We start from the raw sequence: 17,534 nt of genomic DNA, 5'->3' as shown, positions 1-17,534 counted from the left end.
AGTGAATTGTGCATGTTTTTCATGAGCAAAATGTTCAAATTTTGAAATCAAATTTTAAAAAAAATTAAAACTAAATCTTTCATTAGGGTTCTTTGAGTGGGTAAAGTTTTGCTTTGGGATGAATAAATCAAGGATTATACACTAAGTTATAAATTTCTGAATAATAGGAAATAAGAATATTTATTGGGTTCCATAAGTCCATTCACAAATAATAGAAGCATAGGATAGAATTCAAATAATCGATCACACTTGTCAAAAGTGTCTCCTGATCGTATCCTGCCTCCCAAATCTCCAAACCAAAATTATTTTGCTAGGATGCAGAGGTGACCTCGGTCCTAAAGCACGAATTTATTTCTTTCATCCTTTTCTCTTTTTTCCTATCTATCTATTGACTACTAGGACGTGGCCGGCGCCGTTATTGATGATCAAAGAGAGAGCATCAGTTTTGTGCAATGAGAATGATCTGCTACTCCCAAGCATCATTCTTTTGACCGTTGCACAAAGCTGATGGCCTCGGTCAATCACGGAGTAGCAACCATTGGCGATGTGGAACTCGTTCTACTGAGCCACGCCTGAAAACATGGAGTTCGAAATGCAAAAAAAGTAAACATAATATAACTCAAGTAAGAAATCCGAATACTATTTAGTAAGAAAAATACCACTTGATTATTATCTCATAAGCATTACTTTGTTAGAAATTCATGATACAGCATTTCGTACTCAATGGTTTTTGGTGGATGTGAGTAGTCAATCAAGCTAAGCTAAGCTAATAAATCAAGGATTATACACTAAGGTCTTTTTTACGCGGTTTGATTTTGCTCAGTTTTTCTAACATGGCTTCTTTTTACGCGGATTTTTGCTATGAATATGTTTCTTCTACACGGCTCACGCGAATCAACACTTTTTTTGAGCAAAAATATTGCAAGTCCTATACGTTAACGACGGAATTCATACCGCGTAAAAAAAACCTTAGCAGGAATATATGTCAAGTTTTGCAATTATAAAATACTGTTTTGAAAGCTTATCGTAATTCTTTGGACATTTTTGAATATTGTCTCTGGTAGTAAACTTTGTTTTTTGAAAATTATCGTCGCTTATTTTTTGACCATCCTGGGACTTTCTCGGACTTTCCCGGAACTTCTCTGAGGGGTCTAGAACATTTTTTTTTTTGAAAATTTCTTGGTTAATGGTTAGTGATTAATAGGTTTTATTTTTTTCAAAGAAAAAATCGTACTAATCACTGTGAAATCCAACTCCATATGTCAATATCATGATCTAGCATGAAATTTTTTTTGGCTTTGTAGGCGACATCAAAGTGATATAAAATGAGGGAAAAGAGTTGAAATGTGAAATACAAAGTGATTGTGATAACATTTGAAAAATCTTTTAAAACTTCTCATCACTAATTGTACCAAGACCAGGAATTGATTGTTGAGTGTTTAAATGTTCAGGATGTTATATTTACATTAAAAAAACAATCTTTTACATAAATTTGATCAGGAAAATCTAGAGTAAAGAGCATTTATGAGGATAGTTCAAAACTATTATTAATCTCAGTTCAATGTAAGCTTTAAAAATTTTTAAAACATTTGTACAAAAAATTCCATTTTTCATTTTCACATTTGCATGCATTTTAGATAACCTAAGACAAATAATAATTTATTATTGTTTACCAGCAACTTCATGATAATAAAAAAATCTTCATTTTGATTCAAAGTTTAGCATTTTTTCAAAGGTTTCCTGGAACGTTGGTATTTTTTTTAACTTCCCGTATATATTCATGTTATCATTTGTTTCTAGATTAAAACAGAAATTTAACTACAAAAAAAATTAAGAGCATTGAGGTTAGCAAAACAGTTTTTTTTTTAATTTTATTTACGGGTTTCATTTCGGTTTTTTGTTGGGAGGTAAAGTCTCAAAAAAATGACCTGATAGAAAACTTATCTTATGTGGGAGTTTCTCAGAAGATTAGACCGGAGACATCCAAATGATGTTATTTGCCTTAATTTACCCAATAAATCAATCATAATTTCGTGGAAATGAATTCAAGCAAAAAAAATTATTTTTAAATAAAAAAAATTAAATAAAAAAACCAAAATTAGATAAAAAATTTAAAAAAAATCAAAAATAAATGAAATAAAAATAAAAGAAAGAAAAAATTAAAAACACATTTCCAAATGATGTTATTTGCCTTTGTTTACCTAATAAATCAATCATAATTTCATGTAAATGAATTCAAACAAAAAAAAGTAAAAAAAATGAAATTAAAAAAAACAAAATAAATTGAAAAAAAATTTAAGAATAATTTCAAAAATAAATGAAAGACAGAAAAAAATTGCAAAAACAAAAAAATTAATTTAAAAAATTTAATTCAAAATACCAAAACTTTAAAAAAGTTAAAGTGAAATATAAAATTTCAAAAAAAAAATTGAAAAAATATGGAAAAAACTTTAAACTGATTTAGGAAAATTTAGACCTCATATCCCAAAAAAATTTAAGTTGCTGGTTGACCTGACCCAATGCTTATCTTATCTTAGTTTCCAGGAATTTAAACCTGCCGTCAGATTTGACCGAAGATATCTGAGTTATGTAATTTGCCCTATATTACTCGGTAAATCCAATCATATTTTCGTGAAAATAGATTTGAGAAGAAAATAATATTAGAAAATAAAATAAAATAAATTAAAATAAAAAATAAAAAAAACAAAAGGAATTTAAAAAAAAATATGATAAATAAAAAAAATAAAAAAAATCGGAAAAAAGTATCAAAATTTATAATAAATTTAATAATTGAAAAATTAAAAAATTAAAAAAAATTCGAATAAATGTTTACAAAAAATTAAAACAAATAAAAGTAAAAATTTGTTGTAATAGAAAACATTTAAACTGTATTTTGGAAACATTTTAATGTGATGAGAAAGTTTCATGTAGATTTATGGAATATAACATGAGTTGTAGACCTTTTCAATGAGCCCTCTTCCATAAAAACTGCAAAAGAAAAATTCTTAAACTAAGGTTGCCAGAATTTTTTCCACTCCCATCCGGGCCTAGCAATTCCGGGCATTTTTTCAAAAAAACCTGGCAAAATCCGGGCATGGATTTCGTTTTTTTCAAATCCAAAAACCGGGCAGAAACCAGGCAAAATTTAGATGTAATTATACATAAAATTTAATTTTATTAATGTAATTGCAGACTTCCAAAAACTTGTTGGAACACTTAAATATTTAAAGGTTTTTAAAAGTAAAACAGCGAAATTATTTGAAATAACCGTTGAAAATTTCCATACCGTTAATCGATTTTGCCGAAACTTACTCAAAAACTTTGATTTTTTTTGGTTTCTCTGTGAAAATTGTGAAAAAAATCCGGGCAATATCCGGACTTTTTCACGAAATCCGGGCAACCGGGCCGGACCGGACTTTATCGAAATTTGGCATCAAATATCAAACCCGGATAACCCGGATAAAACCAGGCAATCTGGCAAGCTTATCTTAAACAATATTGAACATATTTGGCATTCATTGGACAATCAATCTGAAATTTTTAACGTTCTTATATGTATCCTTTAGTTTTAGCTACAACGTTATATTAATTTTGTTAAAATTTTACGTTATAATGATATGTAAGAAAAAATGCTGATTCCTGGATAATTCTATTCAAATTACTTCTGTCTGTGATTCCTCCAGCTAATTCCGACGGCAGATTGGAGCTCCTGAGAAAATTTCACGTAAGAAAAATAGTATTTCAGGTCAAAAAACCATTTTTTGGGATTTTTTGACCAAATTTTCCCCTCTGTTCGTTGAGTCATTTTAAAAAGGTTTAATTGTTCTAACCATATTTTTCACATAGAGCATTCTATGATCTTTATGACCTTATGACACCATTTAATCACTACTTAAAATTTGATGCATGACAAATGATTTTGATTATTAGATTTTTTTTTGTTTAGCCGTCTTGCAGATATAAATAGTTCATTTGATTTCCAACTGTGTTCACACGGATTTTTATAAAGATTTCTGAATTTTTTCAAACCAAGCTGAATGTTTTCCGAAAATATTGAAATTTTCTGGAGGTTTTGAACAAATGCCGACAGTTTTTGACCACGGTTTAAGCATTTATTATAATTTCTGAAAACTTTGAAAGTTTTTTTTTCTATATTTTTTTTTGTTTTAGTTTTTTCAAATTTTACAATGTTCAATTGTAGTCCAGGCTGAGTTTTAAAGTTGAATTGAATAAAGGTTTCATCATCCATTATAACACAACCCGATTTCTTGGTCAGAATTTTGTCGTAGAGTTTCTGAGCCCTCGGTTTCACGCATTTCCTTAGCTAGTTTTTTGATTGAAAAATCACTCACAGTGCCACATTTGTGTACAATCCGTTTTCTTTGCTCGGGAGTAAGGCCACGCTTCTTCAGATTTTCTCGCGAAAAATAAAACAGAAAATGACAACGCTTACTTCACTTGAATGTAAACAACAGTACGCAGCCAAAATTTGGTTTAACACTACACGATTTTTTAAATGAAAGTTTTTTGGTAGTGTATTTATAATTATCGGAACAGTATATAGTTGTGATTTTTTAAATATATATTTGAAAATACATAAACTTGAACATGTATGTTTTCAGATTGAGATTTTTCAATTTAGCTTCATTCTCATTTTTGTCATGACGTTTTTTTTTTTTTGGAAAATGTGTAAGCAAAAAAAAATTAAAACATTATCCGTTTATAAGACATCTCAAGGATATTATCATTATTTGAAGCTATTCAAAAGCGTTGAAGACTTTTTGAAGATTTTTCATGTTTTTTTATAGTTTTGGTAGAAGTTCGAACCTTGAATAATTGGTATAATGGTATAATTTTGAACTGAGTTTTCATATCGTTGATTAGTTCTAATAAATTCAGAATAATTAAAAATTCAGTTTGTTTTTACATTCAAAGAAAATTTATTAGTTTCATACAGAATTGAAGAAAAGTTCTAAAAATGTTGTTGAGAAAATCATTTAAAAGCTAGGTTAACGAAACAACTTTTCAACCCTTTTAAATAATATAATAAAAAAATTAAAAAACTTGTAAGATTTTTTCAAAAGTTGTTTTTCATATTTTTGACAATTTTCACTTTTTTAATTTCCTAACAACTTATCGAAAAGCAACTGCCCATCGAAATAGGAACTTGATCTCGAATCTTCGGTTTTCTTCGCTTCATTCAATCAAAAAAGACTCCAAAGATAGATTTAAACTGTAACATCCGCTGGTGAAACTTTGGTCGCATTTGCCAATCGGCACAAAACCGCGGTCATTGACTGGGACCAAAAAGTGATTTAATCCAAGCCAATCCAAGCCAAGAGTGTTAACCAATAAGTTTCTTCTTCCGACAGCCGCCAATTTTAGCTGCAACAACCTTAGCAGCGATAAAGTAATTAAAAGCAAAACTGCAAGGCGCATTGAGTGAAAAAAAAATCAAACCTAGCGCTTCCGATCGTGAGGTGAATTGAGGCAGCATAATAAGTGCCGGAGATTGAATGGTGAAAAAATCACCAACCACGACTAACGCTAGAAAACACAAATCAGCAACAAGTAAACGAGTTAGTGAGTAATGAATGAGTGAGTGAAACAAAGCAGACGAAGCAAAGTACGCTGAAAGAGAAATTTAGCAAACCCAAAATCAATCGAGGTGGAAGCGGGGAATCATCAATGGTTGGTGAAATAACGATTTGTTTTAAGACAGAGTAGTGAAAATCTTGATCCGAAAAAAAAACCGGAAGAAAATTCATCGAACTAATTTAATGTGTTGCATTCGGATGCTGCAGCAATAAGCCGTTTGGGCTGTAGAAAAAAGAATTAACTATCCAGTGTTGCAGCTGCAGGACTTCAAAACTTGGTGTTTCGACCCTGAGGTCAGCATCTTGGAAGTTGCTTGACCTCGATTTGTTTCCGCGCTGCAGAGCTAGCTTTTCCGGCTAAAGTTTATTGTGAGCTGTTATCGGTAAGTTCAAGATGGGCGAAAGTTAACGTTAAATGAATGTAGAGAGCTTTTTTTACTTTAAAATGTTCAGTAAAATAGCTGTGCATTTGCGTTTCCTTATCATAATGATTGATTGAGTGATCCATAAAACTCTCACTACTCAAACTGACTTTAGAAAAAAAGACAAATATTTTCATAAAATAAAACATTTCGTCTAGAATCAACAATTTTAAAGTTTGATTAATCAATCAATTGAACCAGATTTCATAACATTTATTGATCAACCTCGCAGCTTATTGAGGTGTTGGTTGTAGAAAAAGCTGCCATGCACTAACTTGCGGCGAATTTAAGTAGCAATTCTTCGGGATAATTTAAAATTGACAATTTTCTATATAATTTAAAAGTTCAGAAGGGTATAAGTTTAATTATTCTCTTATGTGGCTTAGAAAAGGTTGCCAGAACTATTTCTACACGTATCCGAGCCGGACAAATCCGAGCTATTATTTAGATATATTTTAAGAAATGACAAAATCAGAGCATTTGATTTCAAAATTATCGACCAAAAATCCGAGCAATATCCGGGCAAATTTACTCAAAACCCAGGAAATAATCAACAAAAACCAAGAAACAAAACTAGTCTATACTACTTTTTTTTCACGAAAACTCACCAGCAGATTATTAATTTAAAAACCTTTCTTGATTATTTTTATAAAATTTGCTCAATATACTTCGATTAGAAACCATTATTAAAAAAATTACAACAAATATGCTTTTTTTTTATTAATTTTAAATAAAGTAAATAAATCCGAAAAATGACAAAAATGACAAAAATGGCAAAAATGACAAAAATGACAAAAATGACAAAAATGACAAAAATGACAAAAATGACAAAAATGACAAAAATGACAAAAATGACAAAAATGACAAAAATGACAAAAATGACAAAAATGACAAAAATGACAAAAATGACAAAAATGACAAAAATGACAAAAATGACAAAAATGACAAAAATGACAAAAATGACAAAAATGACAAAAATGACAAAAATGACAAAAATGACAAAAATGACAAAAATGACAAAAATGACAAAAATGACAAAAATGACAAAAATGACAAAAATGACAAAAATGACAAAAATGACAAAAATGACAAAAATGACAAAAATGACAAAAATGACAAAAAATGACAAAAATGACAAAAATGACAAAAATGACAATAATGACAAAAATGACAAAAATGACAAAAATGACAAAAATGACAAAAATGACAAAAATGACAAAAATGACAAAAATGACAAAAATGACAAAAATGACAAAAATGACAAAAATGACAAAAATGACAAAAATGACAAAAATGACAAAAATGACAAAAATGACAAAAATGACAAAAATGACAAAAATGACAAAAATGACAAAAATGACAAAAATGACAAAAATGACAAAAATGACAAAAATGACAGAAATGACAAAAATGACAAAAATGACAAAAATGACAAAAATCACAAAAATCACAAAAATGACAAAAATGACAAAAATGACAAAAATGACAAAAATGACAAAAATGACAAAAATGACAAAAATGACAAAAATGACAAAAATGACAAAAATGACAAAAATGACAAAAATGACAAAAATGACAAAAATGACAAAAATGACAAAAATGACAAAAATGACAAAAATGACAAAAATGACAAAAATGACAAAAATGACAAAAATGACAAAAATGACAAAAATGACAAAAATGACAAAAATGACAAAAATGACAAAAATGACAAAAATGACAAAAATGACAAAAATGACAAAAATGACAAAAATGACAAAAATGACAAAAATGACAAAAATGACAAAAATGACAAAAATGACAAAAATGACAAAAATGACAAAAATGACAAAAATGACAAAAATGGCAAAAATGACAAAAATGACAAAAATGACAAAAATGACAAAAATGACAAAAATGACAAATATGACAAAAATAACAAAAATGACAAAAATGACAAAAATGACAAAAATGACAAAAATGACAAAAATGACAAAAATGACAAAAATGACAAAAATGACAAAAATGACAAAAATGACAAAAATGACAAAAATGACAAAAATGACAAAAATGACAAAAATGACAAAAATGACAAAAATGACAAAAATGACAAAAATGACAAAAATGACAAAAATGACAAAAATGACAAAAATGACAAAAATGACAAAAATGACAAAAATGACAAAAATGACAAAAATGACAAAAATGACAAAAATGACAAAAATGACAAAAATGACAAAAATGACAAAAATGACAAAAATGACAAAAATGACAAAAATGACAAAAATGACAAAAATGACAAAAATGACAAAAATGACAAAAATGACAAAAATGACAAAAATGACAAAAATGACAAAAATGACAAAAATGACAAAAATGACAAAAATGACAAAAATGACAAAAATGACAAAAATGACAAAAATGACAAAAATGACAAAAATGACAAAAATGACAAAAATGACAAAAATGACAAAAATGACAAAAATGACAAAAATGACAAAAATGACAAAAATGACAAAAATGACAAAAATGACAAAAATGACAAAAATGACAAAAATGACAAAAATGACAAAAATGACAAAAATGACAAAAATGACAAAAATGACAAAAATGACAAAAATGACAAAAATGACAAAAGAAAAAAAGACAAAAATGGCAAAAATGGCAAAAATGACAAAAATGACAAAAATGACAAAAATGACAAAAATGACAAAAATGACAAAAATGACAAAAATGACAAAAATGACAAAAATGACAAAAATGACAAAAATGACAAAAATGACAAAAATGACAAAAATGACAAAAATGACAAAAATGACAAAAATGACAAAAATGACAAAAATGACAAAAATGACAAAAATGACAAAAATGACAAAAATGACAAAAATGACAAAAATGACAAAAATGACAAAAATGACAAAAATGACAAAAATGACAAAAATGACAAAAATGACAAAAATGACAAAAATCACAAAAATCACAAAAATGACAAAAATGACAAAAATGACAAAAATGACAAAAATGACAAAAATGACAAAAATGACAAAAATGACAAAAATGACAAAAATGACAAAAATGACAAAAATGACAAAAATGACAAAAATGACAAAAATGACAAAAATGACAAAAATGACAAAAATGACAAAAATGACAAAAATGACAAAAATGACAAAAATGACAAAAATGACAAAAATGACAAAAATGACAAAAATGACAAAAATGACAAAAATGACAAAAATGACAAAAATGACAAAAATGACAAAAATGACAAAAATGACAAAAATGACAAAAATGACAAAAATGACAAAAATGACAAAAATGACAAAAATGACAAAAATGACAAAAATGACAAAAATCACAAAAATCACAAAAATGACAAAAATGACAAAAATGACAAAAATGACAAAATTGACAAAAATGACAAAAATGACAAAAATGACAAAAATGACAAAAATGACAAAAATGACAAAAATGACAAAAATGACAAAAATGACAAAAATGACAAAAATGACAAAAATGACAAAAATGACAAAAATGACAAAAATGACAAAAATGACAAAAATGACAAAAATGACAAAAATGACAAAAATGACAAAAATGACAAAAATGACAAAAATGACAAAAATGACAAAAATGACAAAAATGACAAAAATGACAAAAATGACAAAAATGACAAAAATGACAAAAATGACAAAAATGACAAAAATGACAAAAATGACAAAAATGACAAAAATGACAAAAATGACAAAAATGACAAAAATGACAAAAATGACAAAAATGACAAAAATGACAAAAATGACAAAAATGACAAAAATGACAAAAATGACAAAAATGACAAAAATGACAAAAATGACAAAAATGACAAAAATGACAAAAATGACAAAAATGACAAAAATGACAAAAATGATAAAAATGACAAAAATGACAAAAATGACAAAAATGACAAAAATGACAAAAATGACAAAAATCACAAAAATCACAAAAATGACAAAAATGACAAAAATGACAAAAATGACAAAAATGACAAAAATGACAAAAATGACAAAAATGACAAAAATGACAAAAATTACAAAAATTACAAAAATGACAAAAATGACAAAAATGACAAAAAATTACGGAAAATTACAGAATATTACAGAATATTACAGAATATTACATAATATTACATAATATTACGGAATTTTACAGAAAATTACAGAAAAATATAGAAAACTACAGAAAATTACAGAAAATTATAGAAAATTACAGAAAATTACAGAAAGTGAAAGATTTTTACAGAAAATAAAATTAAATAAAATAACAGGAAAATACAGAAAATTTTATAACAAATACAGAAAATCACAGAAAATTATAAAAATATTCAGAAAATTATAGAATTTCACATTGAAATAAAAAGAATAAAAAAAAAACAGAGAACTTCAGAAAATTTAAGAAAGGTACAGAAAATTACAGATTACTTATTGAAAATTTACAAATGTTAGATAAATGTTTGTTTTTTTAACGATTTCCAATTTTATAGTTTTAACTTTAGTTCAAAACCTTTGGTCAAAATTATGATCATTAGTCTGGAAGTATGCTTTCTATCATTGAAAATTATGCTTATAAACGAAGAAACATGTTACTTTCAGATGGTATAGGTAAGAAAAAATTTAAATTTTTATTTTTCCAATCATAAAATACTTAAGCAATCGAGGAAGTATCGTTCCGCCCTTTTCGGTGTCACCATGTACGTCTGCGCTAGTTTTCCAAACGAGATCCCAACAACAGGTTGACCTCGATGGGCCAACAGCAACAACAGTCCAAGTTTTCATTGGAAGACACCGCGCCCTTTACTTTTGAACTAGATAATCACCAGCATCAATGGCAAGACACGAGAGCATTTTGAATGAAGCAAGGAACAACTCCCCAGCAACGAACGGAAAGATCTCTGAGCTGAGGTGACTTACAAAGATCGTTAAAAGACACCTTGCGCTACCTACTTGACTTGAACATTCTCGTATCACCCACTCTGATCGATATGGACGACCACAAGTAGAGGGACTGCCTTTCGAGAGGGTCTAAATATCCTACAAGTGGCAAGGCTGCCCTCTCATACACCTAGACTCAACAAGACTTTACATGCTTGGACTTTTAAAAATGGCAAATGATTGCTTAACTAAAACACTCTCGTTGTCGATCGAAATGTATACCTTAACCTATACCTACAACTTGCTGGTATTTCGAGTTCGAGTTCGAGCTAGATCCCTTTCACTTTCTTGCACGAGCTATTTTCGAGCTTCTCTAGAAGCTCGATCGCGCGAGGGTGCCTTGCTAAATAATGAGAAACGCACAACTAATACATTTACATTGGGGTCTCGATTGAGTTTAGTATCGAGTAGTAAGAGACCGAAACCTGAACTAACCTGTTGGCTGAATCCGAAAGGCTACCCCCAAGGGGCCACAATCATCGAAGGAAAATGGTCTACCTTCATAAAACTTACTAACAAAACGCGACCACAAATACTAGCCCAATGGACAAGTGAGTTCAAGCCTGGTAGCTAGAGCTTAGCTTTTGCTTAAAAATAAGTTCTGGTACTCGTTAACTCCAAAACAAGGCCTACAAGCTACGGAGTAGGTACCTGAAGTTGGTATTTGTTTGTGTTCAGTTAAAATTCGTTCGAAGTTCGATCGATAAATCGATGAACGACGAAGTTACGTGACAGCCTTTATTAAAGATTGTTTTTTTTTGTTTTGCCTAGATGCTTTCAGGTCCGGGCGGCTGGTCTTGAACAATTTGCGAGCGCGTGATACCCTTCAAGGTATTTCGCGAACGGACCGGATCGCGAGCGATTTTCCGCGGCATTCACTCGGTTGCAAATTTTATTTTTTCGATAGTGGTCGCTAAAATCGATCGTATAAACTGGATACAGCTGGCACTTTAAATGGATAATTTGATTGATGAATAACTGTTACATTTTGGTTCTTTGTTGCAAACAAGATGAAGGTCATGTACATGACTTGAAACTAACGTTGCCAGAATTTTAACCGTACGTATCGGAACCAAGAAAATCCGGAGTATTTTTTTATCCAAAACCTGGTACAATTCGAGCATTTCATTTAAAAAATTTCAATCCAAAATCCTCGCAATATTCGTGTAAATTTGATCAAACGCACGGAACTATTCAACAGAAATACAACAGAAAAACACTTAAAATTATTTCTCGTAAAAATTCATCAAAATGAATAAAATACCGTTCTTGATCATTTTGATTAAAGAGCAGATAAGACCATAACGAGCACCCGGGTCAAAGTTAGCACCCCTCTTTTTTCAGGAAGTTTCTCAACAAAAAAGGAATCCTCTTTAACACTTAAAAAAAAAAAAAATAAATAAACAAATTGGTTCTCAAGAGACGAAAAAATTATAATTTTCTAGCATCAAAAATAAGCTCTAAAGATCGATAAATCCCCTTGATCTATAATACACTCACTGTTTCATGATGCATTTGCATTTTGCATTAACATAACTGGTAAATGAAAAAAAATCGCCTCGACCGGGAATCGAACTCGAATCCTCTGAGTTACCTATCCGATGCCTAACAACTCGGCCAGATCGTCAGATGAAATAAGTCATGCTGCAGTTCTATAAATGGGTTGACTTTATCGAGAATGCCCATCGTGTCCCGATTGATGGTGCTTATACTACCCCACTTGTTTCTCAACTTGCCCACACAATTTTTGATTCTTAACTTTTGGCACACGTTATAAAAATTCATTTTTCAACGTAACTATCATTTTTTTTGATGTTCTAACTAGATACGAAAATAACTTCTTTATGCTTGAAAACTATCCAGTCAGGCAGCTTCCTAACCGTTTATTTCTTAAATTTAAACAATCAAACTGGTAATGACTCCAAATCTGGTGGACTTTAAAAAAATAAAAAATAAACCTTTTGAAATAAAATAAAAATAACTTTTGTGATCTTTCCTTCAACTTCCTAATGTATGCTATGAAAAAAAATTCAAGCATTTTATAGCTGATCAATAGCTTATTTCTGAAACATGTTGGGAAAAAATGTACCCGTTCTTGGCACCTAAGACATGGTTGGCACTTTTTTCAACATTCGAACCTTCCTGTAAAGTGCAGTAAAGCATATCCTTTTTACGCGGATTTTCGAATTAACGCGGTTTTTGAGAGAAAATATTCTAAGACTTTTTCAAAGGAAAACACTTAGGATCTTTTTGTAGTTGGGAAAATCTTAGCTCTGAGACTAAGAACGTGATACATGAGATCTGAGACCTGAGACCTGAGACTTGAGACCTGAGACTTGAGACCTGAGACCTGAGACCAGAGACATGAGACCTGAGATTTGAGACCTGAAATATGAGACTCGAGATCTGAGACAGGAGACATGAGACATGAGACTCGAGACTCGAGACTTGAGACATGATACATGAGACATGAGACCTGAGACATGAGACATAAGACCTAAGACATGAGACCTGAGACATGAGACCTGAGACATGAGACCTGAGACATGAGACCTGAGACATGAGACATGAGACCTAAGACATGAGACCTGAGACATAAGACATGAGACCTGAGACATGAGACATGAGACATGAGACCTGAGACATGAGACATGAGAATAGAGACCTTAGACATGAGACCTGAGACATGGAATGTGAGACTTGAGACATGAGACATGAGACGATCTGAATTCCACACTGTCAAATAAGCCTCACTATACTCTACTATTCTATTAATCTAATTGATTTTGTTTTTTATTATAAAAAAAAACTATCATTATACGCAAATTTTTAAATAATGGTTCTTACGCGTTTTTTTAGTAACGTGCTTTTTTGCGCGATTTTTTTAATTAAAATGGATTTTTTACGTGGATTTTCGAGTTTTGGGATTTTTTTACGTGGATTTTCGAATTAACGAGGTTTTTTTTACGCGGATTTTCGAATTAACGCGGTTTTTTTTTACGCGGATTTTCGAATTAACGCGGTTTTTTTTACGCGGGACGAAATACCGCGTAAAAAAAACCTCAGTGTACTCAGTTGACAGTTTACAGAATCGATGGCTATTCTGAACATAAGGCCACTGACAGAATGAAGTGAGCTAAGCGTAAAGGTCAATGCGATGAAGGAAAACCAGACTTCACTCAAACAACAAAAAGGCTTTTGAAAACATTAATAAAATAAGGTTGGGAGGGAAGCACGAAACAAACATTTATTCAAAAAGACAATAGTGCAGAATTTCAGTCAAGATTTTTCAAATATTTTTTTAAACGTTGATTTTTTTACTCATTTGAACAAAATGTTGATTTTAAACATCTCAGGTTGTTTGAGAATATTTTGATGTGACCAAGAATCATTTGTTGATGAAACACAACAAACCCTGCATCAATCTTTAACAGAAGGACCTATTTGGAAATTATTTATGTCCGCCAGTGTTTTGGACTTTTTTTTTCCCTTTGATTAAATCAAAACTGGCAAGATATGTAAGCATATCTTGTAAAAAACGAAAGATTCCTAAATGAATAATTTCGAGTTTTTTTTTTACCTTAAAAGGTTCCTAAAAATGTGTCCGACTCTGTTAATATTTGAAGTAAAGGGGTTTAAGTGAGATTTTTCAAAAATTCGTTCAATTCAAGAACTCTAGGAAGAATTTTTTTTAATGTCTTTATTATAGAGATTTTCAGCTTTCAGCTGGTTCATCTCTTCTCTAAGAAGAATATTCCCCTCAACATTTTCTTCCAATTTTAAGTAGAAGCTGTCGGTTTTTTTAAGTGTGATATAATGAATGTTTAAATTTTTTATACAAACTAATATATCGAGTCCAGAAAATTTACTCTCACTTTGCAAATTAACGTTGGAAATTTTTTCACTTAAACCTATAATTTATGTATTTAAATCAAGTCAAATGTAGATTTTGAACTTTGATGGATACAAAATATAAATTTCGACGGCAGGACTCCACCAAACGGAATTTTTATAATTTTTTTTCTTCAATACTTAAGATTTATCAAAAAAAAAAATTATAAGTAAAACAGAATACCAAAGTTCAACTTAAACCATTTATTAGATGATTTTTTAAAATGGTTTTAACAACTTCTGAATCACATTATTATTCAAATATCGCAACTTAATAGAAAAGAAACCGTTAGTTTGAATCTTATAAAATTCAGAAATCGTTAAAATTATAATTTTCAATTGAAATTGTTATCTCATTTAATTAAAATATTGCAAACCTCCACATAGTTTTGTTTGAAATTGCTTAACTATATATTCTGTGGAAAATTTCAAATCTCTTCATATAACTGCCATTTCTCAAATGTACTCTTTTCGTAAGAACAAATAGTGTTATGGTGATGTTTCTTTTAAAATAAAAAAAAATGTCAATAAATAGCATCCTATAAATGTACCTCAAAAATATCCACGCATTTCAGAAATCATTTGAATTTTGTATGCGTTGTTTTTACACATCAAAATGCACTTTAAGGATAAATGTCCTTTTGATTAAACTTATATTATTTTTTTTTAATCTTATTACAATGTCTATTTGGCAATCACATTTTGATTCTGGTTGTGTTTTTTATGCAGTATTCGTATTCTAAAACTTGCATGAAAAGGAAAAGGGTTTTGAGAAGGCATTAATAAAAACTTAAACACTTATGATCAAGTAAAAGCGCTTTAAATAGAGTGAAATTTTCATTATATGGAATAAAATATGGTTCAGATTAAAACACATTTTCAAAAATTGCTACACATGGATATTGTGTGAATGTTGATAAAAACGGAGGCAAACAAATCCTAGTTTTAATCACGATCGCAAAATTCATTTTTTTTTCAATTTCCTGAAAAGATTAAAAACTTTTTTTTAATCTACATTTGAAATTAAAAATTCAATAATAAATTTTCCAGATTGTGAATTTTTAGTACATGGTGTGCGTACATAAGGGTGCCAGACAAATGTGTCATTTTAAAAACCGACCATAGATATGTACATTTTGAAGATTGGTTTGACCCACTGACCTGTGCTAAATTTCAGCTCTATCAGACTTGATTTAAAGATGCATTAAAGTGCTCAAAGTTTTTGGTTTTTGACCCTCAAAAATCACCACAAGGGGACCAGATGAAATCAAAAAATTGGAAATTTTAATTTTGATGCCAAATGATTTTAAAATGCATAACACGTCGAAATGTTATGTTATCTCTATTTTCAACAAAATAGAATTACAAACATAAATATCACCAAAGGGAAATTCGGAAAACCGTAATATCATTTCGATGCCCTATGCCTTAGAAATGCAAGAAACGCCGAAATCTGGTGGTATCTTGAAAGAAAAATTTGGTCTATAATCGACTTTCTGGGACTTTGGCCGTTTTACTTGGTTACCAAAGTTGCTTGGTTACCAAATTAAAATTTGAATTTTATGAATTTCCTTCGGCCCCCACTCTTTGATATTTTTAAAATTTTGAAGTCGATTTTGAACCAAAATCAACGAGACAACATCAGATTTCAACGTATTTCATTTGGCATAAAAGTTAAAATTTAGATTTTTCTGATTTTCTCGGGTTTTTCCTTTAGTGATTTTTGAGGGTAAAAAAACCTAAACTTTGAGCGCTTTGAGGCACCCCTTAATCAAACCCTGGCTGCCACCGTAACGTGCACTCATTTTCGTTTTTTAGGAACAGAAAACCTAATGCTTATATTAAATACGGCTTTTAATATGAATCTGAAACTATGTTTGAGTTGGGCATGCAAATTATAAGAAAAAATCAAATCATATTTATTTAATGAAACACAAATCGTCTCTAGTCTTTATTTAAGTCTCATATTGAAGTTTTTGCCTTAAAATTTAATATACAATCAGTTTGCAAATCTTAAATGATTTGGTTATAAGCAAAACAATAAGATCTTAGAGATTACGTGATCAGGATTTGCATTTTTCTATAATATGTACTTTCATGATGAAATGGTGTTTCCAGGTATTTGAAATTCTTATTTACTGTAGTTCTGTTTTCTTCAGAGTTCAAGATTCTTCATCCAAAAATATGAATGAAATCTCTTCAAAGAGATATTTATATTTGAACAATTTGTTGTGTTAAGCGCTTTTAATTTTTCTGTTTGTGTTCTGTATATTGTCAAAAAAAAAAAGTTCGAAATGCAAAATACCCAAAATCATGGAGACTCTCAAAATGAAATCAAAGCAGCAGGTAACCGGCTAAATATGAAACAATCGTTAATGTAAACAGAAAAAATCATCATCATCATATTATCTCATCCAACAGCAGACACAAGATGGCACCCGAACAATTTACCCCGTCTGATCTGATGTAATAATGGCTTGACCGATTCCATAAACAGCAAATAAAAAGTGACACATTTTCACATCTCAAACAAAACACAAACCACCTCCGACATGATGGAAGCAACGACAGTTTTCCTTAAAATGGAACGTTTTTCGTTTCTCATCTCAAGTATTTTGACGCTGCCAAGAGAAGCAGCTGGCAAGCGCTTGAAATGCTTGACATTAGGCAGAGATCGG

At 29.8% G+C, this 17,534-nt stretch overlaps 1 protein-coding gene across 2 annotated transcripts in view; it reads left to right on the top strand.

Moving 5' to 3' along the window:
* LOC129751492 (uncharacterized) overlaps nucleotides 1-17,534 on the top strand; it is a 656,753-nt gene that overhangs the window by 35,990 nt on the left and 603,229 nt on the right. For both annotated transcript variants that reach the window (XM_055747028.1, XM_055747029.1), the window contains exon 2: nucleotides 5,373-5,980. The gene's annotated coding sequence lies outside the window, so the exon portion shown is untranslated. The remainder of the gene's footprint in view (nucleotides 1-5,372; nucleotides 5,981-17,534) is intronic.

Source organism: Uranotaenia lowii, chromosome 3 (assembly GCF_029784155.1).
Source record: "Uranotaenia lowii strain MFRU-FL chromosome 3, ASM2978415v1, whole genome shotgun sequence".
Lineage (NCBI taxonomy): Eukaryota > Metazoa > Arthropoda > Insecta > Diptera > Culicidae > Uranotaenia > Uranotaenia lowii.
This window is presented reverse-complemented; position numbering and strand designations above follow the sequence as displayed.